The 27,158-nt window shown below is 46.7% G+C and overlaps 1 pseudogene; it reads right to left on the bottom strand.

Moving 5' to 3' along the window:
• Positions 1-9,901: 9,901 nt before the first annotated feature.
• On the bottom strand, positions 9,902-11,006 carry LOC113409292 (annotated as a pseudogene).
• Between the last annotated feature and the right edge of the window lie 16,152 nt (positions 11,007-27,158).

Below are 27,158 nucleotides of genomic sequence, written 5' to 3'. Positions count from 1 at the left end.
GGTCCAGCACCTTCGTTCTGCCCGGTTGCCCTGTTGTGGCCCATCTCATAAGGGGTGCCTACCAATTCCCCAACAGGGAGCAAAAGGTTTGTCTGCCCTGGACCCTCTTCAGGTTTGATCTTGTAGACCGGCAGGTCTCCTAGCTTTTCCATCACCAAGTAAGGTATTGCCTTCCATCTGTCAGCTATCTTGTGTTTGCCAGCAATACCCAAATTTCGCAGCAGGACTCTGTCCCCCGGCTGGAGCTCTTGCAGACGTACCCTAGCATCATATCGATGTTTGTTGCGGTCAGCGTTCTTCCGAGCCACAGATGTAGCTAAGTGATAAGCATCCCGCAGCTTTTCTCTTAGTCGGGATACATATTGCTGATGAGTTTCATAGCTATCTGCATCCTCTGATACACCAAAGCACAGGTCTATGGGTAATCTTGTTTCTCGCCCAAACATTAAGAGATATGGGGTGACTCCTGTAGCATCATTCTTTGCGGCATTGTAGGCGTGCACCAGAAATGCGACATGTTGGCTCCAGGTTGCTTTCTGCTCTGGCCGCAAAGTCCCCAACATATCTAATAGGGTTCGGTTGAACCTCTCTGGCTGAGGATCACATTGCGGGTGATAAGGCGTTGTCCTAGACTTTTTAATTCCCGCTATCCTCAGCACCTCCTTCAGAAGGTGACTCTCAAAGTCCCACCCCTGGTCCGAGTGTATCCGGGCTGGAAATCCATAAACTGAGAAATATTTCTCCCACAGTACTCGAGCAACAGTGGTGGCCCTCTGATTACGTGTGGGATATGCTTGCGCATATCGCGTATAATGGTCAGTCACTACTAGAATGTTCCCAATATTCCTCTTGTCTACTTCTAAAGACAAGAAATCAATGCATACCAGCTCCAGAGGTTTGTTGCTGGTGATGTTCTTCAGATATGCAGCCCTTGTGGGCAGAGTTTTCCTTTGAACACATCAAGCTCAGATCTCACATTTCCTGCGAACATCTTCAGCCATCCAAGGCCAATAGAACCTACTACGAATAAGTTCCAGGGTTCTCTCCATCCCTAAATGTCCAAAGTCATCATGCAGGGCCCTAATGGCCAGGGCTCTGTACTCTTTTGGCAGCACTAGCTGTGCTCGTTGCTTCTGTAAAGGGTCTGTGGTCACTCAGTGTAGCACTCCCTGAATCAGTTTTAGTTTGATCCATTCTCTCAATAGTAGTTTACCCTCCGGGTTAGGTGGGACAACTGCAGCTGGGCTTCGCCCCTCCCTTTTGGCAAGTAGTGTATCACGAATGTCAATATCTTGCAGCTGGGCTTCCTGCCAGTCAGCTGCATTGAGCATGGGCAAAGGAGATTGGTCCAATGCAATATAGTTCACTGAAGCAGAAGGCACGCATTCAGGGGGCAGGCCCAAAGCTTCTGCAGCACATCCATGCAGACTCTCATGGGCCTCTGGCTCTCGGCGACTCACACTTCAAATAGCCCTCACTCCATCTGTGGGTATCACAGCAACTCCTGGTGCCTGTGGACGCTGGGACAATGCATCTGCATCTACACTGCTTCTCCCTGATCGGTATTGAATGCTGAAGTCATAGCTAGCCAAAGTTGCCACCCATCTTTGCCCTGTAGCATCCAGCTTAGCACTTGTTAACACATAAGTCAGTGGGTTGTTGTCTGTCCACACCTGGAACTGAGCACCATACAAGTAGTCTCGAAATTTCTCAGTGATGGCCCATTTCAAGGCCAAGAACTCCAGCTTGTGGGTGGGATAGCGAGTTTCACTATCAGACAGTCCTCGGCTGGCAAAGGCTACAGGTTTACGTTTTCCTTCCACTTCTTGGCACAGTACTGCTCCCAGACCCTCCAACTCGCATCAGTATGCAGGATAAACGGCTTGCTTGGGTCAGCAAAGACTAGGACCGGAGCATGAGTTAGGCAAGTAATGATTTCTCGAAAAGCCCTTTCACATCTCTCATCCCACCGTGGCCCAAATGGTTCGAAGGGGCCATAGTGTCTCTGCACAGGAGGCTTTGGGGACCTCCCCTTATTCTTGGTCTTAGATTTGTTCTTGCTGGACTGGTATCCCCTGGTAAGATCATTCAGAGGTTTTACAATCGTAGCATAGTTTTTTACAAATCTGCGGTAGTAGCCACTAAACCCAAGAGGTCTTGAGTTCTCTGTAGTTACTTGGACATGGCCATGTAGTGAGTGCTTCTATTTTATCGGGATCAGTACTCACACCCTCTTGGGATACGATGTGACCCACATACTTCACTGAGGTCCTGCAGAACTGGCATTTGTCAATTGAAAGCTTCAAACCATAATCCTCCAACCTATCAAGCACTTTAAGAAGTCTTTCTTCATGCTCCTCCAAGGTTCTTCCAAACACAATCAGGTCATCCAAATAAACTAACATTTGCAATAAATTCATGTCTCCCACAACTTTCTCCATAAGACGTTGAAATGTGGCAGGTGCTCCAGAAATCCCTTGGGGCATGCGTTCGAACTGATAAAACCCTAATGGGCAGATGAAGGCTGTCTTCTCCATATCTTCTTCACCCAGAGAGATCTGGTAGTATCCACTCCGAAGTTCCAACACAGAGAACCACTGGCTTCCCAGCAAACAGTCTAAGGCATCTTGGACTCGGGGCATTGTGTACTGGTCAACCACAGTACGGCGATTTAGGGTGCGGTAGTCAATACACATCCGGATTTTCCCATTCTTTTTACAGACCACCACAATGGGTGAGACGTATGGGCTGCGAGACTCTGTAATGATGCCATTCGCAGCCAGCTCCTGAAGATGTTGTCACACATCTTCCATCTCGGAGACGGCAATCCTCCTAGATCTCTCCCTGAAAGGTCGAGAGTGATGTAGTCTGATGTTGTGCTCTACTCCTTTTGCACATCCCACATCCCACTCATGCAATGAGAACACCTTGGATCTTTCACAAAGTTTCCTCCTCAGGCGATCTTTCCACTCCTCGGACAATGGTGAATCTCCAAAGTCAAACTTTGCTGGGTCTATTGTCGGAACTTGAGTCTCACACTGGGGTTTTACAATTGATTCAGGCTCGAAGAGGTCTGCTATCTTTTGTCCTTGCTTCACAACAACATCTCGACTTGTTTCATTAGCAATCAGTATAGTCACCTTTTCCTGGGCTTCAGCAGGTAGGGTTATGACTCCACTGGGGACCAGCACTCCTTCCGGGAGCTCTCCTTCAACCGGCTGCTCTACCATTGCTAATGCCCCTTTACTGCCTTTCAGCCTGGTACTCATGACAAGCACTTCTTGCTCCGTCCTTGCAGGCACTACTAAGGGGGTTGTGCCCATGTACTTCAGTGCCCCAGTCGGTAGCTCAGATGTCTCCTTTTTAGCATCCTCAATCTTCCTATAGGCTTCAGCACAAAGCGTATGGATCATCAGGGTATTCAGGTACTGGTCCCCAGCCCGTCGTCTGCAGTAATCCGCGAGCACCTTGAAGAGACTGGAGTTGGTCCCTATCAGCACAGACACATCAGAGATCCCTTTAGGGTCAGGGCATATTAATGCAGCTGTGTCCACCTCTTCTCTTACCCCAGCAACCTCCTCTGGGAATTCCAGGTGCACTATGACATACTCTTGGTAGGGGTATTCATCCATGCTGAGGCCACACAGACCAACGCCAGTCAGTGGCTGTATAGGCAGGTGCCTAAGCATCTGTTGGTAGAATGACTGAAATATAATAGTCACTTGAGATCCAGTGTCAAGCACGGCTTTACACTCCGCCCTTTCAGTCCTCACTGTGACCTCTGCTCGAGGCCCTATCAGTCCTGCGGGGATCCCAGCTGGACGGTCGTTTCTGAGGAATCTTCAAATCCTGCAGGCCTGGGTGGTCCCTGTCCCCGGACCCTCTGGAAGCTACCGGATCTCTCCCAACTGATCCTCAGCTTTCCATACACTAAGGAGGGGTTTTCTTCATTATGGCACTTGGCAGCACTGTGTCCATCCTGACCACATCAGTAGCAGAAGAATTGTCCTTTCCCCCTTCGGCCAGGTGGGATGGTGGCTCTAAATGCTGACTTCTCCATCGCCACAGTCAGAGGCTCCTTATTCCTGGAAGTCTTAGCTCGGTCAATAGTGCTTTGCAGTTCAGCTATCCATTCTGTCAGGACCTGCATTTGTTGCATAAGTTCCTCTGTGGTGCTCACCATCAGTACACTAGCCATTTGCAGTGGTGTTGTGCCAGCTGGCTCCAATGTTTGGGCTTCCCAAAACTCGCTGGCAGCCTGCCTTTCTTCCTCTTCTCTGACCTCCTTTATCAGCTGGGAATAACTTGGGGGATGTTCCCATTGTTCTCTTAGCTGGAGATGGAGTAGAATCGGGTTCTGATACTGAGCTCCTCTTACAATTTGAGTCAGTCTGGTCCGATCCATCTGTTCAGCAGTCACTGCTCCCCTCATGACAGCTCTCTGAAGTAGTCTCTCCAGCCTCTGTATATAGGCTGAAATCTTATCACCATTTTGCTGTCGGGAATTAAGAAACTTACAGTAACTGTCTTCAGGGCCTTCTACGCTCCCAAAGGTATGATCAAGGGCCTCTAGGCAGTCCTTCACACTGACCCCAGGGTCAATGAGCTTCAGGGTGTGAATCACATCTAATGCTGGGCCACTAAGGCTCTCTATTAGACATCTTCGCTTTTCTGCATCAGGTATGGCCCACTCCTGCAGCATTTCAGTGGTATGCTCCAACCAGAGTTCGAACTCCTCTGCCCCAGCAAATAACCTTAACTCACGACAAGAGTTTGACGTAGCATGGGACAGCACAACCTTTTCCAATATTTGCCCCAGTGCTTTTGCCCAATCACTGGCTGAGGCTGCGGTCCCTGAGCTAGAGGCTGCAGGGCCGGGGCCCAACAAACCTGACATATTAGCCATTATACAAACAGTAATTTCCTCAAAATATAAACACAATTGTTTCCCAATGCAGTGGAACACTCAACAGGTGCTTGCGAGGGGTACTGACCCAGGGCATCCTGGACGAGCCCCCAAAAATGTAACCCTTCTGCCCATCTAAGTTGGCAGCAACAAGGACCGGGTTTTGTATCTAGGGGTTCCATTTCAATAACGCAATGCAAAACCGGCTCGAGCCCCCACCCAGTGACCTGGGACAATTACATACCACCCCCTGGGCACTTCTAATAAGCAATACTTCCCCTCTCGCAAGCACGGAGTCTGAGTGTAGCAGAAAATGTTTAATAACATGAGGTAAACAACATCAGCATTAAATTGGAAAAAACAGCACAAACAGGATCCATAACACAAACTATGAGCAAAAGACCCACCCCAGCAAATTGGGGCGTGTCCTTTCCCTTTGGTTCTTGAATCCAGCAACCCAAAAATCACCCAGAGTCCCCAAAGTCCAACACCCCCAAAGTCTCTTGGGTCCAGCAACCACCCAAAGTCCCAAAAGTCCAACAACCCCCAAAGTCTCTGTCCCTGGTCAGTACAGCCCCAGAGTAAAAGGGGGGCACACAGGGGGTTAAGGGGCACCTTACGTGATCCGAGGCCGACCGGCCGTCTCTCCATGGGGTTCTGCTGCAGCCTTCACCATGAGCCAGTCCACTTCCTGCTGTCCCATGAACTGCTCTGCTCTACGAGATGTTCCGCTCCGCTCACCGACCTGTGAGGCGCTCCAGCCGTCCCCGGAAACAGCTCCGCTCGCCGTTCCTTGGGCCGCTCCAACCGTCCCCGCAAGTCTCCGCGCTGCTCGCTGCTTCTCCAGCCGTCCCTGCAAACTGCTCCACAAGCCACTTAGCAACATAGCTTCAGGCTCCCCCACTAGTTAACACAGCACTCAGTGATCTCAGCTCTTAGTAACTTTAGCTCTTTTGTGATTTCAGCTAGTAGTAAGGGAGCCCCAGTGCTGATGTACCATTGGCCCAAAGTGACTTCAGCTCAGCAGCCTGTAACTAGACTCCTAATGGAATCAAAGTTAGCTCTGACATTCAACAGTGGAGGGAGAAGGTAGTGCAATTGGTGTTTCAGGCCCTTGCGGGGGGGGGGGGGGGGGGGGGGGGGAAACAGGACAGCACCAGACCATACAAATATCTATCCCCATCCTCTCTCTCAATTCACTGGGTTGTGGAACCCATGTCCCTTGTCTAGCGAGAGCTACTTAGGTGATGGTGAGACCCTCTGTCATAAAACAGTTTCATTGTCCTTGATTCACATAATCAGGGTAACAACACTTTATTCCTCCTGCCCCAATAACAGGGAAACTGGGGATCCCACCCCATCCAAAGTAACCACTATCAGTTGCTGTTGTCTCATGCCAGGCGGGTGGGTGTGCCTATGCAAACAAGATCAGCCCCTGGAGTTCTTTTCCACACTTTTCCACATAATTCACCACCAGATGTCAGGGTAGAGCTCATCCTGACTCTGCTTACAGTGATGTGACTGATCAGACCCCTTCTTGATCTGCTGTCATATCCTGTCTGCTGACACACTGGGGCTTAACAATGGTACTTCAAAGCAGCATTGCACTGGTGGCCATGGACAGAATCATGTCATGTCTTAGGAGGAGTCAAAATCAATGAGTCCATAAACTCAAATCTTAGACTGAGATTTTTCAATAACATCTAGTGTCCTTAGGCACCGATCTTCTATTAGAATTTTTGGAAGTTAATTTAATAATCGATCTTGGTAAAATCAGAATTTTAGTGTCCTACAGGAAAAGAAATATTTATTTTCACCCCCCCACAAGAGATCAGTTTATGTCATAAATTATGAAATGGAGTCAGTTGTTCCTTACTTCATGTCATGATAATGATGATGATGATGATGATGATGATGGTGGTGGTGACATGATGAGGGACTGGCTATGCCTTTTCTGTTTCAGATTCGCATTTCCTTCTGTTTACAAAGTGGAGATGTCTCCTTATACTTTCATCTTTATGCATGAAAGGTTGCATCTCCCTTGAGTCCACCTCCGAAGGAGCTGAGCCTGGGGATTTTGGCCTGTGTTTTCTGTGCAGACAGTAGAAACAACTGTCCTGATGCAACCAAATTCCCACACCCAGAAGAATCGCCTTTCTCCTCGCTGCTCTATGAGATTATTGCTCTGCATGGCTGAAATTAACACAGAGCCCATGGAGTGCATGGCCCTGCAGACACTCTTCTCAGCAATCTTTACTAATGCCAATTGTCCCATTGCTTCAAGAGAACAAGTGCATGAGTAACAATGGCTAAAATCAGTCAGCCACACCAGATTGGGTGTTGAAACCGTGCAGTTTAATAAACACCCAGCAAACTGAATGTAAAGTCAATACAATCTGTCATTTGCAAATGAAAGATTTGCATCAGATTTGCAATCTGATTAGTGGGCAGTTTCCCACACCAGAAGACATAGTATGGGTAGGGGCTTCTGGCTCTCATGAAGCAGTGAGAATTTTGTCAGTGGGTGGGAAAATGATTTCTTCTCTTTCCCTTCTATGACCTGGCTCAATCCTGTATTTCCATGTGGCAACAACTATCTTTGGCTGAGAGTTTCATGAGTTGCATCAGGGATTTGAATGCTCAGTTCCCATTCATGGGAATGGGAAATGAGAAAGGTGGCTTTGGAAATTTCAGCATTTGTGGGAAGCTTTATCTGTTTAGAGGCCAGCACTGATTGCAAGGAAGAGCACCCCCTACTGAGTCCTCAGGCTGGTCCCTGCAGCATGGCTGGGGGAGCAGGGTCAACACACACTGGGAGATCACTGCGCCCCTTGTTGGGTCTCCCACACCAACCTCCTGAGGCTCAACGTCGCCTAGTGTCAGATCTGGGACAGCACTGCCTAGGAGGGGAAAGGTCTCTCTGCTGAGCTTTCCAGTACACTCCCTTCTCATTTCACATCCCAGCTATGGTTTGTGTTTTTTTCTTTTCTCCAGCCCCCATCTGGTCAGCTAAGCTGCAGGGCTGGTGGGCTCTGGCCTCCATCCCCCGAGAGGTAAAGTGCATGGAGTGATGCCAGGGAGAATGTCTGAGCTTCAACCTATCCACTCCACTGCAGTGGGGGATTCTTTTCCAGGCTCCTGTGCAGTCCTGCCCCCTGAGGACACATTTGCACCCCGGGAGAGATCCTGTGTGAGTCAGGGCTGAGGCCCATTGCCAGGTGTCAATGTGTAGCACCCAGGGGTTAATAGAATGGTTGCCCGCATCCAGCCCTGCACTGGATGTAACAATTGGTGGCTGTCATAACTATAAAGGGAAGGGTAACAGCCCTTCTGTGTACAATACTATAAAATCCCTCCTGGCCAGAGACACCAAAATCCTTTTACCTGTAAAGGGTTAAGAAGCTCAGGTAACCTGGCTGACACCTGACCCAAAGGACCAATAAGGGGACAAGATACTTTCAAATCTTGGTGGGGCGAAGGCTTTTGTTTGTGCTCTGTGTTTTGGGGGTTGTTCGCTCTTGGGACTAAGAGGGACCAGACATCAATCAACGCTCTCCAAATCTTCTGAACAAGTCTCTCATATTTCAAACTTGTAAGTAACAGCCAGGCAAGGCGTGTTAGGTTTATCTTTGTTTTCTCAACTTGTAAATGTTCCTTTTGCTAGAGTGTTTATCTCTGTTTGCTGTAACCTTGAACTTAAGGCTAGAGGGGGTTCCTCTGGGCTCTTTGAATCTGATTACCCGGTAAAGTTATTTTCCATCCTGATTTTACAGAGATGATTTTTACCCTTTTTTCTTTAATTAAAAGCCTTAAGAACCTGATTGATTTTTCCTTGTTTTAAGATCCAAGGGGGTTGGATCTGGACTCACCAGGAATTGGTGGGGGGAAAAGAGGGGGAATGGTTAATTTCTCCTTGTTTTAAGATCCAAGGGTTTGGATCGGTGTTCACCAGGAAATTGGTGAAGAAGTCTCTCAAGGCTACCCAGGGAAGGGAGTTAGCACTTGGGAGTGGTGGCAGCAAAACCAGATCTAAACTGGTAATTCAGTTTAGAGGTTCTCATGCAGGTCCCCCACATCTGTACCCTAGAGTTCAGAGTGGGAAAGGAACCTTGACAGTGGCCCTCAGGGGAAGTTGTGCAGATAGCTTGTTATCTGAGGAGAGAATGACAATCCAGGGACTGGGAGATTGGAATTGGGGTGTGCGACTGGGAAACCGGGAAAGGAGGAATTGTTACAGGGGCATTAAACAAGAAGGAAGCAATGGTTGGGATGGAGAAGGAGGGGTTGATCTCACTGGCACTATGACACATTCCAAGTGGAAAACAGGAGGATTCCAGATCTGAACAGAGGTTGGGGGATTTGGTGTTTTTAAACACCAAACTCTGCAGCCTAGTCCCAGGCACCTGTGAGATGCAATGGGGATCAAACCCCATATCATATAGGGCCACTTTGTCCCATGCTGACAGTGGATATGTTTGGGAATCAAAACTCCTTTTTATCAGTAGAGAAAATCTAATGTTGTATAGTCAGGGGATGTAGCATGACAGAGAGCAAACACACTCATGCTTTCCTAGAGACTTTACTTGTTTTCTTTCTTGGTTTGCTCTTTAAAAAAAATCTAAAATAAAAGGTTATTTGGTAAGGATCAAATATAGGACCTTGAGTATCACAGCCCAGGACTGTAATTCTTTGGAGAGTCTTTTTGTTTTGTACTGTGCCTTGCACAATGGGGTACTGGTCCATGAATGGAGGGTTTAGGAACTACAATTATATGAAGAAGAATGAGCAGTCCCTCTATCAGCTCACTAATTGAGTTTGTGTCACTATAGAAAAAGTGGAAGAATGAATTAGATTTACAGGTTCTTAGAACTCATTTGTCAAAATATTTCAAAAGTTTGTATTTCTGCTTTTGTTCATAGAAATCTAGAGCATTTAGAGAGAACAAAAAGAGGCTGGAATTTGCAAAGGAGCCTAAGAGAGTTAGGTGCCCAAATTCTATTCAACTGGAGTTGGATGCATGGCTACCATTGCTTTTGGGGGATCTGGGATTTGGGTGCCTACTTCTTTTAGGCTCTCAGTCAAAATGAGTTGCCCACATTTATACATAGAGTCTCTGTGGGAGTTATGAACAGATCTCTGCTCTTTGCAGCAGAATGCAACCAGTGAGGAGCCCTGGATGTTAGAACATCTTCTCCCCAATGTTCTCCTCAGAGTCCCCTTCATCTCCTCGTTGCTAAGGCTGTAGATAATGGGGTTCAGTGTGGGCATGAGGACAATGTATAACAGAGCAGATACTCTATCACTGTCCCCTCCATAACTCGACTTCGGTCGGAAATAGATAAAGCTGCCAGAGCCGAAGAACAGTTACCACCACCAGGTGAGAGGAGCAGGTGGAGAAGGCTTTGTGCCTGCCTTCAGCAGAAGACATTTTGAGGATGGTGACCATGATGTGGGCATAAGACATGAGAATCAGCAGGAAGGGAGCCATGACTACCAGCAGGGCCACCACAAATATATCCATCTCGTTCAGGTAGGTGTCGGCGCAGGCCAGCCTCAGCAGAGGGGGGATGTCGCAGAAGAAGTGGTGGATCTACTTGGGCCCACAGAAGGGCAGACTAAATATCAGTGTGGTCTGCCCAAAGGAGATGGGGATGCCGGCGACATAGGACCCGGCCACCAGCAGAACACAGACTCTGTTGCTCATGATGGCGGTGTAACGTAGTGGGTGGGAGATGGCCACATAGCGGTCATAAGCCATGGCTGCCAGGAGATAGCACTCTGCTGTGGTGAAGAAGAGATAGAAATACAGCTGAGTGGCACAGCCAGTGAAGGAAATACTCTTCTTCTCCGCAAGCAGGTTGGCCAGCATCTTGGGGGTGGTGATGGAGGTGTAGCAGATCTCCAGGAAAGACAGGTTCCAGAGGAAGAAATACATGGGGGTGTGGAGGGTCCGGTCCAGTGCTGTGATGAGCATGTTCCCCATCAGTGTGAAAGTGAAGGAGGTCAGCACCAGCACAAAGAGCAACACCTGCATCTCCAAGAGGCTGGAGAATCCCAGGAGGATGAAAATTGTCACTACGGTGTGGTTTCTGCCTGGCATCTCTGCAAGATCCTTCGCTGGCAGATGCAGGGAAGTTATCTAGATAATAGGGAGGAACGATAGATGTATAATCCACCAAATCCTCCCTCATTCTTTCATAGATTCTAGTCTGACTTCCTGCATATCATAGTCCAGAGAACTTCCTGAAATTATTTCTGTTGCAACAGCAGCAAAAATATTTTTACAAAAACATCCTGTCTTAAGGGCCGGCTCTAGGGACCAGCAAACCAAGCACATGCTTGGGGCAGCTCATTTTCAAGGGCAGCATTCTGGCCATTTTTTTTTTTTTTGCTTCCGGTGGCAAAAGCCTAGAGCCAGCCCTGGCAGCAGCAGCGTGTCGTGCGTGCGGGGCGCCCTGTAGGTGCTGCGGTTCGCGCCGCGGGGGAGCAGCGCCCACACCTTGTGGCTGGGCCGGGCAGGCTTCGAGCGGGGGACACACAGGCTGGGGGACACCCCACGGGGCACACGGAGCCGCCTGCAGGTGCCGCAGGGCAACCGGCCCCAGTGCTGCAGCCAGGGCTGGGCAAAGCGGCCCAAGCCGCCCAGGGACTGTGGCAGGGCGGCCAGAAGCAGCAGCAGCAGTGGGGCCATAGAGGGTGGGGCGCTGCCGTGCGGGGCCTGCGTCCCGCTCTCCGGGGCTCAGCTGCCTCTGGGGCTACCCTGCCCTGGCTCCTCAGCCACCTGCTGGGGCGGTCCCCAGGCTCTGCCCTCCCGGGTCCTGGACGGTCCTCGAGGCGGGAGCCCTGGATGGAGGGACCCTGGGCTGAAGCACGGCCCAGGTACCCCGCTGCTTACCCCGACCCTGCCAGCACCGGACCGACTGGAGGTGAGGGGGGAGCGGGCAGAGTCATCACTGGTGGGGGGAAGCCCAGGGCTGGGGCGGCAGGGGGTGAGGGTGGGGCGGGGGAAGAGAGAGCCCAGGGCTGGGGCAGCAGGGAGTGCGGGTGGGGTCTGGGAAGAGAGAGCCCAGGGCTGGGGTTGGGGGTAGCCAACATTTTTTTTGCTTGGGGCAGCAAAAAACCTAGAGCCGGCCCTGTAGGTGGGACCGCTATATTAAGGAGCTCTGCCAATACTTCCATGGCTAAGGTTGCTGTGACAGTGTGGGGAATTCATGTTTGTCCAGTTGTTAATTCCATTTGGTTTTATGAATGGTTTTTTTTTTACTGTAATCATCTTCCTGGATGAGCTCATCTCTATTGTATCAGGAAATATGCAACTGGTTGTGGAGAAGCTATGCCAGGAAGCAGTGACAAAGTCATCAAGGGCCATCAATACTTAATGGCTCACCCCTCACCCTGGAGTGGAGCAGTGGGCATTTGTTCAGAGACAGTGAGCTAGGAACAGTGACCAGTCACTACCTAGATCAGGGGGCTACGCAGAACATGGGATTCAGAAGCTGGATAATATGACAACAATCCAGAGTGTGTTCAGCAAGGGCAACAGGACCAGGATATCACGGTTGCCTCTAGGTTTCCACTGAGATTAAAATTTGAAATTGCTCCATTAAACAAACCCATAGGGATATTTAGTAATCCAAAAAAAAGAACACACCCCTCACAGGGTCTGTTGATTTCTGTAGTCACCTGTTAGATACAAGGCTTCTGATGACCATTAGAGATTTGCTACTAAAAGCACAGCTGTCATGGCTTGTTATTTCACCCTCCCCATGTTTGTAGCCCCATTGCTGCTGCCAGAAAGCACAGACAGGACTGTAATTTGGCAATATGATGTAATGATGTAACATACGTGGAAATAGAGAAAGATGGTCTTCACACATATAATCTGGCACACAATTAGTGCCCAAAGCCATACATGCCCTCACCCACCACACAATAAAATGCACAACTAGAACCCAAAATTTCAACTTGCAAATAAAGACTTTGGAATACTTTCATACGTGCGCACATGTGCAAACACGCACATGCATAAAAACTTCTTCAGGTGTGTAATCAGGAGACTCTAATAATTTTCCATTGTGTGCAGGAGCATGACTCATATACATTATGAACATGAAATGCAAGAAATTGGGACAACCAGAAGGAAATTAACCCAGTTTGGAATTTTGACTTAATCCAGAATGAATGGGCTCAGGTTTTTGAAATGCTGAAATTCTTTCAATGGGACTTATTCACCTAATTGCCATAGAGGGATATTTTCAATGGCAAAAATCAGGCAGATAGGTTGAAATTCCAAACATCTATATAGTAAGATTCCAGGATTGCGATTCTGTGTGTCATTCTGAAACATACAAAGCCTAAAAACCAAAAGGAATAGTGTAAAAGATGGAAGCACAGACTCACAGCTAAGGATGAGTACAAAAGAATACCACAAGTACGTAGCGACAAAATCAGAAAGGCTAAGGCACAAAATGAGTTACACCTAGAAAGGGACATAAAAGGCAATAAGAAGAGGAATTGTAAGTATATTAGGAGCAAGAGAAAGATGAAGAAAAGTGTGGCTCCTATAGTGGACAGGAAAAGAGAACTAATAATGTATAACATCAAGAAGGCTGACAACCATGTGCACACTAAAACAACTATCACACACAATAACCCCAAGAATACACAGCCCCTTACTGCAGTGCACATCTGCACAAATCAACACAAATGTCCTAATACAACACAAGAAACACAGAAATCAACACAATCATGCACACAACATAACCAACACAGACAATTAGGGAACAAGTCCACTCTCACTTACCCTAGTATAAATCAGGAATGACTGCAGTGAAACCAGTAGAGATGCACTGCTATAAAACGGGTTAGTGAGAGGAAAATGACACCAAAAGAGAGGCAGTGTCTTCTTTAATTTTTAATGTCTCTCTGTAAATTCCTGCCCAGTGCAGCTGCACAGACTCAGATTATCACTTTCACAGCAGCATTCCCCATGTGCGTTGCAATCACCTCCATATATATTTTGGTGACCATGTGGGAATTGTTCCTAAAGAGCATCTGCTGTGATGTTGCCCAGCACCCTGAGCCACCCTTAGTAGCAACTGACAAAGAGGTCAGCTTCCCAGAACAACATGAGGTTTTCTTCGCCATCTGATACAGGGATGGGATTTAGAACAAAGAGCTTCAATCCGTGGTGATGGAAGAGCTGAGGAGGGGTTGGTTGGTCATCAGACAAAGCAGCAAAGAGGTCAATATGATTGTGGTTCCAAAGCCATTACTCTGCAGTGACTGTGTTCTTGAGTTGTGCTCTGCCATGTTGCTGCCATGTGATGTTGGCATGCCGATGCAGCATGAGAATGCAGATGTTGTCAAAGTGCACTCAGCATGGGGCACCCTCCATCACCCTCATTTCATGCTAGGAAGCAGTTTCAATCCTACTGTATCTCCAGTATTTTTGATGGAGTTGGACCATCTTTACCTCTTACCTGTTCCTTCTTTCCTTCAACATTTCAGGCTCTCTCTCAGTCTTTCCGCATGCTGGAGAGAAGACAGATTTTTCCCCTCTTCCTCCTCCTGCATACTGCCTATCTTCTTTCCGCCTTCATCTCCCAGCCCTTCCAGGGCTGCGATCCACCCTCCACAGTGCATGAAAAGTTCAAACCTGCTGTGTGCAGTCTGGCCATCAGGCAGAACATGTCCCCTGGCTGGGATCTGGATACAGTTGTATTGTTACTTCAGAACCCCCTGTCCTTTCCTATGTATCACCCTCAATAGAAGGGATTGCTCTTTACCAGCCAGCCATTTTTCTGCCGCCATTCTGCCATTGCCTGGAAACAGCCTCTGCAATATGTGTTCTCCACAACAGCCACCCATGGCAACCCCCAAGTCCTTTCAAAGTCAACGCCAAATGCTGAAGGTCTGACTGAATTCTTATTCAGGCAAACTTCCTATGATGTTAATGGTGCTACTTGCATTACTCACATTGAGGATCAAGGATTCACGGGCAAGTGAATTTTGTCCCCTGTCCTAACCCATACCCCGACACCTAATGCAACTCAATTTATAGCACAAGATTAACATTATTCAGGTCTACAAACTTGTCCCATAGTCGAGTGCAGCTGGAGTTGCTGTGAATGCTGCAAGCATGCTGGCTCCAGTATCTCATCTTTGGTTGCTCAGGAAGACCTTTGCACTTTAGTGGATGTGGTAACCTAGTATAAATATGCACCATTTATGTGCACAAGTTTCTGTCTCCCTCTAGTGTTTGGACAAAACAAATACAGCACCCTGCACGAATTGACATGCAAAGAATGTTATTACTTTAGGCCAAGTGTTAGAGGTCTGAGTTTTTTGTTACAGGTGATTCAGGATTCAATAAATTTCATAGATAGATAGATAGATAGATAGATAGATAGATAGATAGATAGATACCTCCCATACACATCTGTTTTATACATTTCTGGTTATAAAATGTGCAGATGACACCAAACTGAAAGGGGTTGCAAGCACTTCAGAGGACAGCTTGAGAATTCTGTAAGTCGTTGGAGCTTGTATTGTGTCTCTGACCCCCTTGTTAATCTGGTTCAGTTTCAACATGTTCCTTAGACTCATAGACTCATAGACTTTAAGGTCAGAAGGGACCATAATGGTCATCTAGTCTGACCTCCCGCATGATGCAGGCCACAAAAGCTGACCCACCCACTTTCCCTTAACTCAGCTGTTGAAGTCTCCAGATCGTGATTTAAAGACTTCAAGTCGCAGAGAATCCTCCAGCTTGTGACCCCTGCCCCATGCTGCGGAGGAAGGCGAAAAACCTCCAGGGCCTCTGCCAATCTACCCTGGAGGAAAATTCCTTCCCAACCCCAAATATGGCGATCAGTAGAACCCCGAGCATACAGGCAAGATTCTCCAGCCGGACCCTCATTTTACCAGCGATGACACGTTATTGCCTAATTGACTAAAATCATGTTATCCCATCAAACCATTCCCTCCATAAACTTATCTAGCCTAATCTTGAAGCCAGAGAGGTCTTTTGCCCCCACCGTTTCCCTCGGAAGTCTGTTCCAAAATTTCACCCCTCTGACGGTTAAAAACCTTCGTCTGATTTCAAGCCTAAACTTCCTCACGGCCAGTTTATATCCATTTGTTCTCGTGTCCACATTGGTATTGAGCTGAAATAATTCCTCTCCCTCCCTGGTATTTATCCCTCTGATATATTTAAAGAGAGCAATCATATCTCCCCTCAGCCTTCTTTTGGTTAGGCTAAACAAACCGAGCTCCTCGAGTCTCCTTTCATAGGAAAGGTTTTCCATTCCTCGGATCATCCTAGTGGCCCTTCTCTGTACCCCTTCCAGTTTGAGTTCATCCTTTTTAAACATAGGAGACCAGAACTGCACACAGTACTCCAAATGAGGTCTCACCAGCGCCTTGTATAACGGAAGCAGCACCTCCTTGTCCCTACTAGAAATACCTCGCCTAATGCATCCCAAGATCGCATTAGCTTTTTTCACAGCCACGTCGCATTGCCGACTCATAGTCATCCTGCGGTCAACCAGGACTCCGAGGTCCTTCTCCTCCTCCGTTACTTCCAACCGATGCGTCCCCAGCTTATAACTAAAATTTTTGTTAGTCATCCCTAAATGCATCACCTTACACTTCTCACTATTAAATTTCATCCTATTCCTATTACTCCAATTTACAAGGTCATCCAAGTCTCCCTGCAGGATATCCCGATCCTTCTCAGAATTGGCAATACCTCCCAACTTTGTGTCATCCGCAAACTTTATCAGCCCACTCCTACATTCGGTTCCGAGGTCAGTAATAAATAGATTAAATAAAATCGGACCCAAAACCGAACCTTGAGGAACCTCACTGGTGACCTCCCTCCAACCTGACAGTTCACCTTTCAGTACTACCCGCTCCAGTCTACCCTTTAAGCAGTTCTTTATCCACCTCTGGATTTTCATATCGATCCCCATCTTTTCCAATTTAACCAATAATTCCTCATGCGGTACCGTATCAAACGCTTTACTAAAATCGAGGTATATTAGATCCACCGCATTTCCTTTATCTAGAAAGTCTGTTACTTTCTCAAAGAAGGAGATCAGGTTGGTTTGGCACGATCTCCCTTTCGTAAACCCATGTTGTAATTTGTCCCAATTGCCATTCACCTCAAGGTCCTTAACTACTTTCTCCTTCAAATTTTTTTCCAAGACCTTGCATACTACAGATGTTAAACTAACAGGCCTGTAGTTACCCGGGTCACTTTTTTTCCCTTTCTCGAAAATAGGAACCACATTAGCTATCCTCCAGTCCAACGGTACCACCCCCGAGTTTACAGATTCATTAAAAATTATCGCTAAGGGGCTTGCAATTTCTGGCGCCAGTTCCTTCAATATTCTCGGATGAAGATCATCCGGTCCGCCCGATTTAGTCCCGTTTAGCTGTTCAAGTTTGGCTTCCACCAAATACGGTAATGTCAACCCCCCCTCCTTTATTCCCCTCTGTCCTGCTCCCTCTATTCCTAAGCCCTTCATTAGCCTTATTAAAGACCGATGCAAAATATTCATTTAGATATTGTGCCATGCCTAGATTATCCTTAATCTCCACTCCATCTACATTCTTCAGCGGTCCCACTTCCTCTTTCTTTGTTTTTTTCCTATTTATATGGCTATAAAACCTCTTACTATTGGTTTTAATTCCCCTTGCAAGGTCCAACTCTACACGGCTTTTGGCCTTTCTCACCGCATCTCTACATGCTCTGACCTCAATAAGGTAGGTTTCCTTGCTGATCCCTCCCCTCTTCCATTCTTTGTACGCTTTCTGTTTTTTCTTAATCGCCCCTTTGAGATGCTCACTCATCCAGCTAGGTCTAAATTTCCTGCCTACTAACCGTTTTCCCTTTCTCGGGATACAGGCCTCGGACAGCTCGTGCAACTTCAACTTGAAATAATCCCAGGCGCCATCTGCCTTTAGATCCCTAAGTATGTTAGCCCAATCCACTTCCCTAAGTAGTTGCCTTAATTTATTAAAGTTGGCCTTTCTGAAATCGTAAACCTTAGTCACAGTTTTAATTCTGTTAATCCTTCCATTTAGTTTAAACCGAATTAGCTCATGTTCACTCGAGCCAAGGTTGTCCCCTACAACCATTTCCTCAACGAGGTCCTCACTACTCACCAGCACCAAATCTAAAATGGCATCCCCCCTCGTCGGTTCAGTTACTACTTGATGAAGGAATTCATCTGCTAGCACGTCTAGGAACATCTGAGCCCTATTATTGTTACTAGCATTTGTTCCCCAATCTATATCTGGGAAGTTAAAGTCCCCCATGATTACACAGCTCTTATTAGTTTTTACTTCCCTAAAAACATTAAATAGTTCTCTGTCTGCATCCAGGCTAGATCCTGGCGGTCTATAGCACACCCCAAGCACTATCCCAGGGGAGGCTCTAGTAGTTTTTTTACCCAGTGTAATTATTGCCCAGACAGACTCCGTCTTATCCATTCCATCAGTTACTATTTCTTTACATTTTCCTCATTATTGACATACAATGCCACTCCCCCACCTTTACCTTTTTTCCGGTCATTCCTAAACAGCACATACCCTTCCATACCTGTACTCCAGTCATGACTACCGTTCCACCATGTTTCGGTTATTCCTACGATATCTGGTTTCATTTCTTGGACCAGGAGCTCCAATTCCTCCATTTTGTTACCTAGGCTTCTCGCATTGGTGTATAAACATCTTACTGTATGCTGTTTATCCTTTCTCCCATTAGTTATGCAATTTGGTACGGACCCTGTACTGTCCATCTGCCCCCTCCTTCTTATGTCCAATCCCTTTCCCCTACCTATATCTGTGCTTATCTCTTCACCCTCCTTTTCAGTGTTGGAATCTGGCGTGTAGATTAACTGGACATCTCCCAACCGTCTCCCCCAAATTCCTAGTTTAAAGCCCTTTTGATGAGATGAGCCAGCCTCCCTCCCAGAAGTCTATTTCCTTCCCTACTCAGGTGAAGTCCATCCCGTGAGAACAGCTGTCTGTCCCCGAAAGCCTCCCAGTGGCCATACATCCCAAAGCCCTCCTTATAGCACCACTCCCTTAGCCAGCTATTTATCCTCACTATTCTGTCAGCCCTTTGCTGTCCTTCTCTAGGAACAGGCTCACTGTTAATAAGTTCACTGAAGATAATTTGAGCCTCGACTTCCTTAAGTGTCTTCCCCAGCCTGGCATAATCTCCCTTGATTCTCTCTAGCGAGAACCTAGCCGTGTCATTCGTTCCTACGTGAAGGATGATCAAGGGGTTCTTACCTGCTCCTTTTAGGATCCTTTTCAACCGCAGGTCCACATCCCGTATCTTAGCACCCGGTAGGCAGCACACCCTTCTGTTTTCTGGGTCCGCCCTGGTCACAGGCCTGTCTAACCTCCTCAGTAAGGAGTCTCCAATCACATAAACCTGCCTTTGCCTGGTGACAGTGCGATCTACTAATCTATCCCCTGTTCCCTGGAGTCGTAACTCCTGTCTGTTTCTATTTTCCCTTATAGTCCCCCTAGTGCCATCCTGTATCCTCCACGGGCTAAGTATTGATGCTGTCTCCATCAACTCCTCCCCTCTCTCTATTGGACTAGCCGCTCTTCTCTTCTTCCTCTGCCTCCCACCATCAGTTACCACCTGCTGCCTCCCCTCCTCATTATCCAAACACCCAAACCTGTTCCTGAGTTCTATTTCCCCCTCACTAGCCCTCCTTTTCCTTGGCCTGCTTCTCATGGTCACATGCTTCCACTGCTCTTGTTCTCCCCCCGACATTCCCCCCTCACAGACCATAGCCCCTGCCTCCACCTGCGCCCCTGAGCATTCCCCTTCAGCCACTCCCTGCCTTTGCTCCAGTAGCTGCTCGAATCCCCTTCTAAACTCTACCAGGGTATCTACCTGCATCTCCAAACCTCGGATCTTTTCTTCTAGCAGGTCTATAGGCGGCATTTCATACAGACATACCTCTGTTCAGGCGCCCCTGCTAGAACCATGTACATACCGCAGCTGCCACATGCAATCATCTGCATTGCGTCTCCCGCCGCTAGGCGCATGGCTGGTTTGGTCTCTGCCCACCGCTTCTTCTCCTCCAATGAGACTCACTCCCACTTAAACTCCCTTGTTAGCAGCCCTGTTTGTCGGCTCCTTGGTGCCGCTGCTCGCTGCTTGTGCCGCTGCTTGGCTGGGAGGTCGCTTTTATAGGCCCCCTAATCAGCCAAGCTCCGCCCCCTAATCAGGGCTCAGGGCTCAGCAGCCCTCCCAGCACACTGCCCCTACAGGCCTCTACACATACAAGCACTTCTCCTCCAATGAGACTCACTCCCACTTAAACTCCCCTGTTAGCAGCCCTGTTTGCCGGCTCCTGGGTGCCACTGCTCGCTGCTTAATGACTGTTTGTTCCATGCGGACAGCGAGTGACACACACATCTACGTCTCTTAGGTTGATCCGAAAGCAAATTTAACTCTTTTTCCACAACTGGGTAGTCATTAAACTTATAGGGGAAACTGAGGCATACATAAGACTCATAAAATATTAAAAACATCCCCACTTTGTCACAGGGGTAGTAATAAGTTCATTGTAAGAAACTGCAGTGCTAGAACGTTGGACCATGAGGGCTCTGAGCTGCTGAAGCCTCCACAGACTGCCCACCATGCTTTCTTCAGACCCTGCTCATGAGAGATCCCAGACTCTGGCTTCTGACCTAGCTTGCCTCCTGATGCCTGCCTCTTGGTTTGCACTCTGGCCTTTCTTGGATTCTGACCCTCTGGTACCCGACTTGGACTGACTCCCAACACCCACTCTCACCAGTCGTTCTTACTCCACAGGACCCCATGGTGACAAATATTGTGTCCAGATTTGGGCACCACACTTTAAGGAAGATGTGGACAAATTTGATGGGCTGTGAGTGGGAAGGATCAGGGAATGGCAGAATGTTAGTTTCCAGCCCCAGTGACTTGGTCAGCAGCAAATAACAACTACCAGGGAGCCAGGGGGGAAGCAGAGAGGAGGGAACTGAGCCTTCCTGAATCAGAAACCCTTCCCTTGGCTGGTCCTGGGACTGTGTAGCAGAGACACACCACCCCTCTGATGACGCACAAGAACAGGTAGCTTGTGTGAATAACACTCATGGGGGCCAAGGCGTCAATGAGAACTCTTGGCCCACCTGCACATTGACCTTCCCTTAATCAGTCATTTCAGGTAACAGAACTGCAACATTTAAATTAGCAGGAGATGAAGAGTGGGGATTGGTTGATTTACTTCTGATGTCACCGGGGTCCCATTTGAAAAAGACCTGAGCTATTTACCAGAGCTTGGCAATGAGCAAAATGTATTCCTAATCTAATGATTTGGCGGAACTTCTCTTAACAATTTAGCTGCATTATAACCTAATGTTTTCAAATGTGGCCTATACACATATTTCAAATGAGTGTTAACATTACGGAAAGTGTGAAGAGTAAGTTTTATTCCACTCTGAAGGTCTCTCATGACAAAGCTACAGATGACAAATGCCAAATTTCTTAAGGATCCCAATTATAAAATTTTATTCTCATGAACTAATTAAAACATTTACTTGCAAAGCCATCTTAGAGAATAATAATCCAAATTCAGCGAGGATGCACAGTATTCTTCACACATTACAGTGGGAGTGAGTGAACAGTGAATGTCTAAGGATATAGCTTCGTGTCCTAATTTTCCTCCAAAACAAGTCAGATGGCCACAGGTAGGCAACATCCAGACTCTACACAAGTCCTGATTCTGATGAGTTCAACAGTCACAGAAAGATAAATATGGGCTACTCATGTGAGGCAGAATTTGCAAGATGATATCCCCTGATTAACCCATTAATATACACATATATATTAGTTTAAAATCACTGAATTCTTGTAAAGTCATCAATGAGAACTCTTGCCCGCCTGTACAGTTACCTTCTCTCAAGGAGTCATTTCAGGTAATAGAACTGCCATATGGAAATTACCAGGAGAGAAAGAGTGAGGATCGGCTGAGTTACTTCTGATGTTACCATGGCCCCACTTAAGAATGAATCTCAGCTATGACATTGCTATATGCACCAGTTATTCCAAATCTAATGATTAGACACAACCTTTCTTAACAATTTAGCTTTATTAAAACAAAATGAAGCCTACATACATATTTCAAATGCGTTCTAACTGAACTGCATTTTGATTCCAGTTTTAAAATCACTCTGGACAAATCAGGAGAGAGGATAAATGTGAACTTTCTGAAAGAGCACATTTTGAATTATTTCATTAGCATGAAGTAATTCTCATATTAATTTGAAAGTCATCCACACACAAAGAATAAGTACTATATGTTCAAGGAGGATACTCTGTACGCTTCAGAGATGAGAGTGCAAATGGGGGTGCAGTGTGTGTCTCAAGATTTGGCTTGGTGTACTAATTTTTCTCCAAAACATGTCACATGACCATAAGTCGAATAAGTAGAATCTGCCCTTGGACACAAGAAGTCCTGATCGTGCTAGTCTAGAGTTCCACTGGCACAGAAAGCTGAATTAGGGCTACACATGAGTCAGAGTTTGCAGGTTCATATATCTATGATTAGCCTGAAATGCCTGTACTCCTGTAAAAGACAAAAAATCTAAGGAAAGCTTTTCTCAAGGCTTCCTTTACTTCCTTGTTTCTCAGGCTGTAGACGAGGGGGTTGACTAAAGGGGTCAGGACTCCATAGAAAACAGAGCACACTTTGTTCAAGACCCTCAGTGCATCAGAGTCCGATAGTAGATACACAATGATGAGGGTTCCATAGAAAATTGTCACCACAATGAGGTGGGAAGAGCAGGTGGAAAAGGCCTTTTGTCTCCCAGTGGTGGACGGGATTCTCAGGATAGTGGTGATGATACTAACATAAGATGCAAGGGTCAACAGAAATGGAGGAAATGTGAATAGGGAGGAATGTATGACAGCCGAAACCTCCAGCCAGTGAGTGTCACTGCAGGACAGTTTCATTATTGGACTAAAATCTCAAAAGAAATGGTCAATTTCGTTGGGGCCACAGAATGCTAATTGTGAAATCACAGATATTAAAAAGGCAACAGACACAAATCCACCTATCCATGACCCGACCGCTAGCTGGAGGCACAACTTGCCATTCATCAGGGCTGCATAATGCAGAGGTTTGCATATCGCTAAATACCGATCATAAGACATCACAGATAGTAGACAACATTCTGTGCCTGCCAGAGAACCAAAGAAATATAATTGTATGATGCAGCTGGTAACAGAAATGGTTCTGTCCCCAGTCAGGAGACTGTCTAACATCCTAGGCAGCATGGTAGAGGTGTAGCTGGTCTCCAAGCAGGACAAGTTCCCCAGGAAGAAGTACATTGGGGTATGCAGGTGCTGATCAGTCACAACTAGCACAACAATGAGGATGTTCCCAGCCATGGTCACAATGTAGATCACTAGGAACAGCAGGAAGAGAAGAACGTGAAGTCCAGGGAGATCCCCAAATCCCAGGAGGATGAATTCTGTCACGGTCGTTTGATTTCCCTGGCATTTGTTTCCTGTGGGTTTCATCTAGGGGAAATAAAACAAATTCTGCCATTTAGAGTCTAGCTTCCACTGCAAAATTGTCAGAATTTCATTTCTTGCTTCTCTCTGCTAGTTGCCATCCCAATGGTTGAGTGAAAACTCCATATAGCAGAGGCATGCTGGGTAAAATTTCAAAAGGGCCTAAGTTAATTGACATTGGAAATGTTACTGCTGTCTAGTATTTCTATGGTTGAACACATCTCACCTTCAGCTTCCTGATCATGTCTATGTGTTACATTAGCCACAATATCTGAAATTATCCACTCCACTGGAATCTGTCCACCAGATTCCAGTGGAGTGGACAGTAGAATTTGATTGCAGAAACCTGGGTTTTATTCCTGGCTCTTTCTTTCCCTGACCTTGGGCTTACACTTCCTTTCTCTGAGGCTCTGTTCCCTCCATTACAAAATAGTTGATGATGATAGCACTTACCGTTTTCTTAATGTGTCTTGAAATTTAGAGATCTTTCTCTCTCAAATCGTAGAACTGGAAGGAACCTTCAGAGGTCATCTAGTCCAGTGCCCTGAACTCATGGCCGGACTAAGTATTATCTAGACAGTCCCTGACAGGTGTTTGTCTAACCTGCTCTTAAAAATCTCCAATGATGTAGATTCCACAACCTTCCAAGGCAATTTATTTAAGTGCTTAACCACTCTGACAGTTAGGAAGTTTTTCCTAATATCCAACCTAAACTTCTCTTGCTGTAATTTAAGCCCATTGCTTCTTGTCCTGTCCTCAGAGGTTAGGAAGAACAATTTTTCTCCCTCCTCCTTGTAACAATCTCGTATGTACTTGAAAATTGTTATCATGTCCCCGCTCAGTCTTCTCATTTACAGACTAAACAAACCCAATTTTTTTCAATCTTCCCTCATAGGTCATGTTTTCTAGACCTTTAATCATTTTGGTTGATCCTCTCTGGCCTTTCTCCAATTTGTCCACATCTTTCCTGAAATGTGGTGCCCAGAACTGGACACAATACTCCAACTGATGCCTAATCAGAGCAGACTAGAGAAGAATTACTTCTCATGTCTTGCTTACAACACTCCTGCTAATACATCCCAGAATGATGTTCGCTTTTTTTGCAACAGTGTTACACTGTTGACTCTATTTAGCTTATGGTCCATTATGACCCCCAGTTACCTTTCCACAGTACTTCTTCCTGAGCAGTCATTTCCCATTTTGTATGTTTGCAACTGATTGTTCCTTTCTAAGTGGAGTACTTTGCATTTGTCCTTATTCAATTTCATCCTATTAACTTCAGCCCATTTCTCCAGTTTGTCCATGTCATTTAAAATTATAATCCTGTCCTCCAAAGCACTTGCAACCCCTCCCAGCTTATCATATGCAAACTTTATAAGTGTACTTTTTATGCCATTATCTAAATCAGGGGTGGGCAAAATATGGCCCGTTGGCCAAATCCGGCTTGTCTAACATTTCTGACCGTCCCGCCAGGCTCTTTGGGTGCCCCATCACAAGCTCCAGGACGCTAAAAGTCCCGCAGTGCAGCAGGGCGCTCAGACAGGCTTTCTGCCTGCCATGGCCCCACACCACTCTTGGAAGAGGCCGGATGCTGCTGGTATGTCTCTGCGCACCCCCCCAGCACTACCCTCAGGGATCCCATTAGTTGGAAACCGGACAATGGGAGCTGCAGGGGTGGTGCTTGCAGGTGCAGGCAGCGCACAGAGACCCACTGCCTCCCTCCCTCCAAGGGGCACACAGAGACATGACAGCAGCAGCTGGCTGCTTCCGGGAGTAGTGTGGGGCCACGGCACTGAACGCTCCACTGCACCGCTGGCCAATGCCTGCTGGCCAATTCATGCACCTCGCACCCCCTCCCACACCCCAACCCTATTCCTCAGCTCAGAATCCCCTCCTGCACCCAAACTCCCTCCCAGACCCTGCACCCTCTCCTGCACCCCAATGCTCTGCACCAGCCCGGAGCTCCCTCCTGCACCTAAACTCCGTCCCAGACCCCGCAGCCCCTATATTAATATAGTAGACATGTGCGGCCCATGATTACTTACCAAAATTCATGGAGTGCCCCCCCTGTGAAAATTGTTGCCACCCCAATCTAAATCATTGATGAAGATATTGAACAGAACCGGACACATGACTGATCCCTGTGGGACCCCACTTGTTATGCCCTTTGAACATGACTGTGAACACTGATAACTACTCTCTGTTATTATTCCTCACCCCCCCCCCATGGAGTAATGGGCCTATCCTGTCCTTGGTCTTCCTCTTGCTTCTAATGTTTTGGAGAATGTTTTCTAGTTACCCTTTATGTCTCTAGCTAGTTTGATCTTGTTTTGTGTCTTGACCTCACTAATTTTCTCCTTACATATTTACGTTATTTGTTCATATTCATCCTTTGTAATTTGACCTAGTTTCTACCTTTTCTAGGACTCTTGATTTTTAGATTATTGAAGATCTCCTGGTTAAGCCATGGTGGTCTCTTGCCATACTTCCTATCTTTCCTACGCAGAGGGATAGTTTGCTCTTGTTCCCTTAATAATGTCTCTTTGAAAAACTGCCAACTGTCTTCAATTGTTTTTCCCGTTAGACTTGCTTTCTATGGGATCTTACCTACCAACTCCCTGAGTTTTCTAAAGTCTGCCTTCTTGAAATCCACTGTCTTTATTTTGCTGTTCTCCCTCCTACCGTTCCTTAGAATCATGATCTCTACCATTTCATGATCACTTTCACCCAAGCTGCCTTTCACTTTCAAATTCTCTAACAGTTCCTCCCTATTTGTCAAAATCAAATCTAGCCCCTCCCCTAGTAGCTTTCTCCACCTTCTAAAATAAAAAAAATTGTCTCCAATACATTCCAAGAAATTTTTGGATAATCTGTGGCCTGCTGTGTTATTTTCCCAACAGATGCCTGAGTAGTTGAAGTCCCCCGTCACCACCAAGTCCTGTGCTTTGGAAGATTTTGTTAGTTTTTAATATGTAAGGCCAAACCTCCTCCCTTTTTTCTCTGCCTGTCCTTCCTGAGCTAGCTGTACACATTTTAACCAATATTCCAGTCATGAGTATTATCCCACCAGGTCTCTGTGATGCCAACTATGTCATAGATGAGGTCATTTACTATCATTTTGAATTCTCCCTGCTTATTCCTCATACTTCTTGCATTAGTATACTGACATCTAAGATACTGATTTGACACCCCCTCCCCCAGTTCTGTCCTGTCTCTCCCTTATCCCTGATAAAACATCTCATGCTCCCCCCAAATTCCGACCTTTCTCCCAAGTCTCCAAATCTCCCCTAAAGGCTAATCAGATAGCATGTTCATTTCTCAGCAAGGATACAGAACCTGGGGCCACCCAGAAGATAATAAACCCCTCTTAGAATTTTGACCTAATGCAGAATGCAGAAGCTGAGGATTCTGAAATGCTGAAAGTAATTTCAATGGGACATATTCATCGAACAGCCACAGAGATAAATTTTCAGTGAGAAAAATGGGGCAGATTGGTTGAAATTCCAAACATTGCCCATGACTGACTTGGTGAATATCTCTATAATAAGATTCCAGGATGGTGACGCCATGTGTCATTCTGAAGCATATTAAACCTGAAAAACCAAAAGGAATCTGGTAAAAGGTGGAAACATGGACAAATAGCTGAGGACCAGTACAAAAGTATACGAGAGAGAA

This window comes from Terrapene carolina, unplaced genomic scaffold, assembly GCF_002925995.2.
Source record: "Terrapene carolina triunguis isolate 2854851 unplaced genomic scaffold, T_m_triunguis-2.0 Scaffold32075, whole genome shotgun sequence".
NCBI lineage: Eukaryota > Metazoa > Chordata > Testudines > Emydidae > Terrapene > Terrapene triunguis.
Note: the sequence above shows the minus strand (reverse complement) of the source record. Positions and strands in the feature narration are given on the sequence as shown.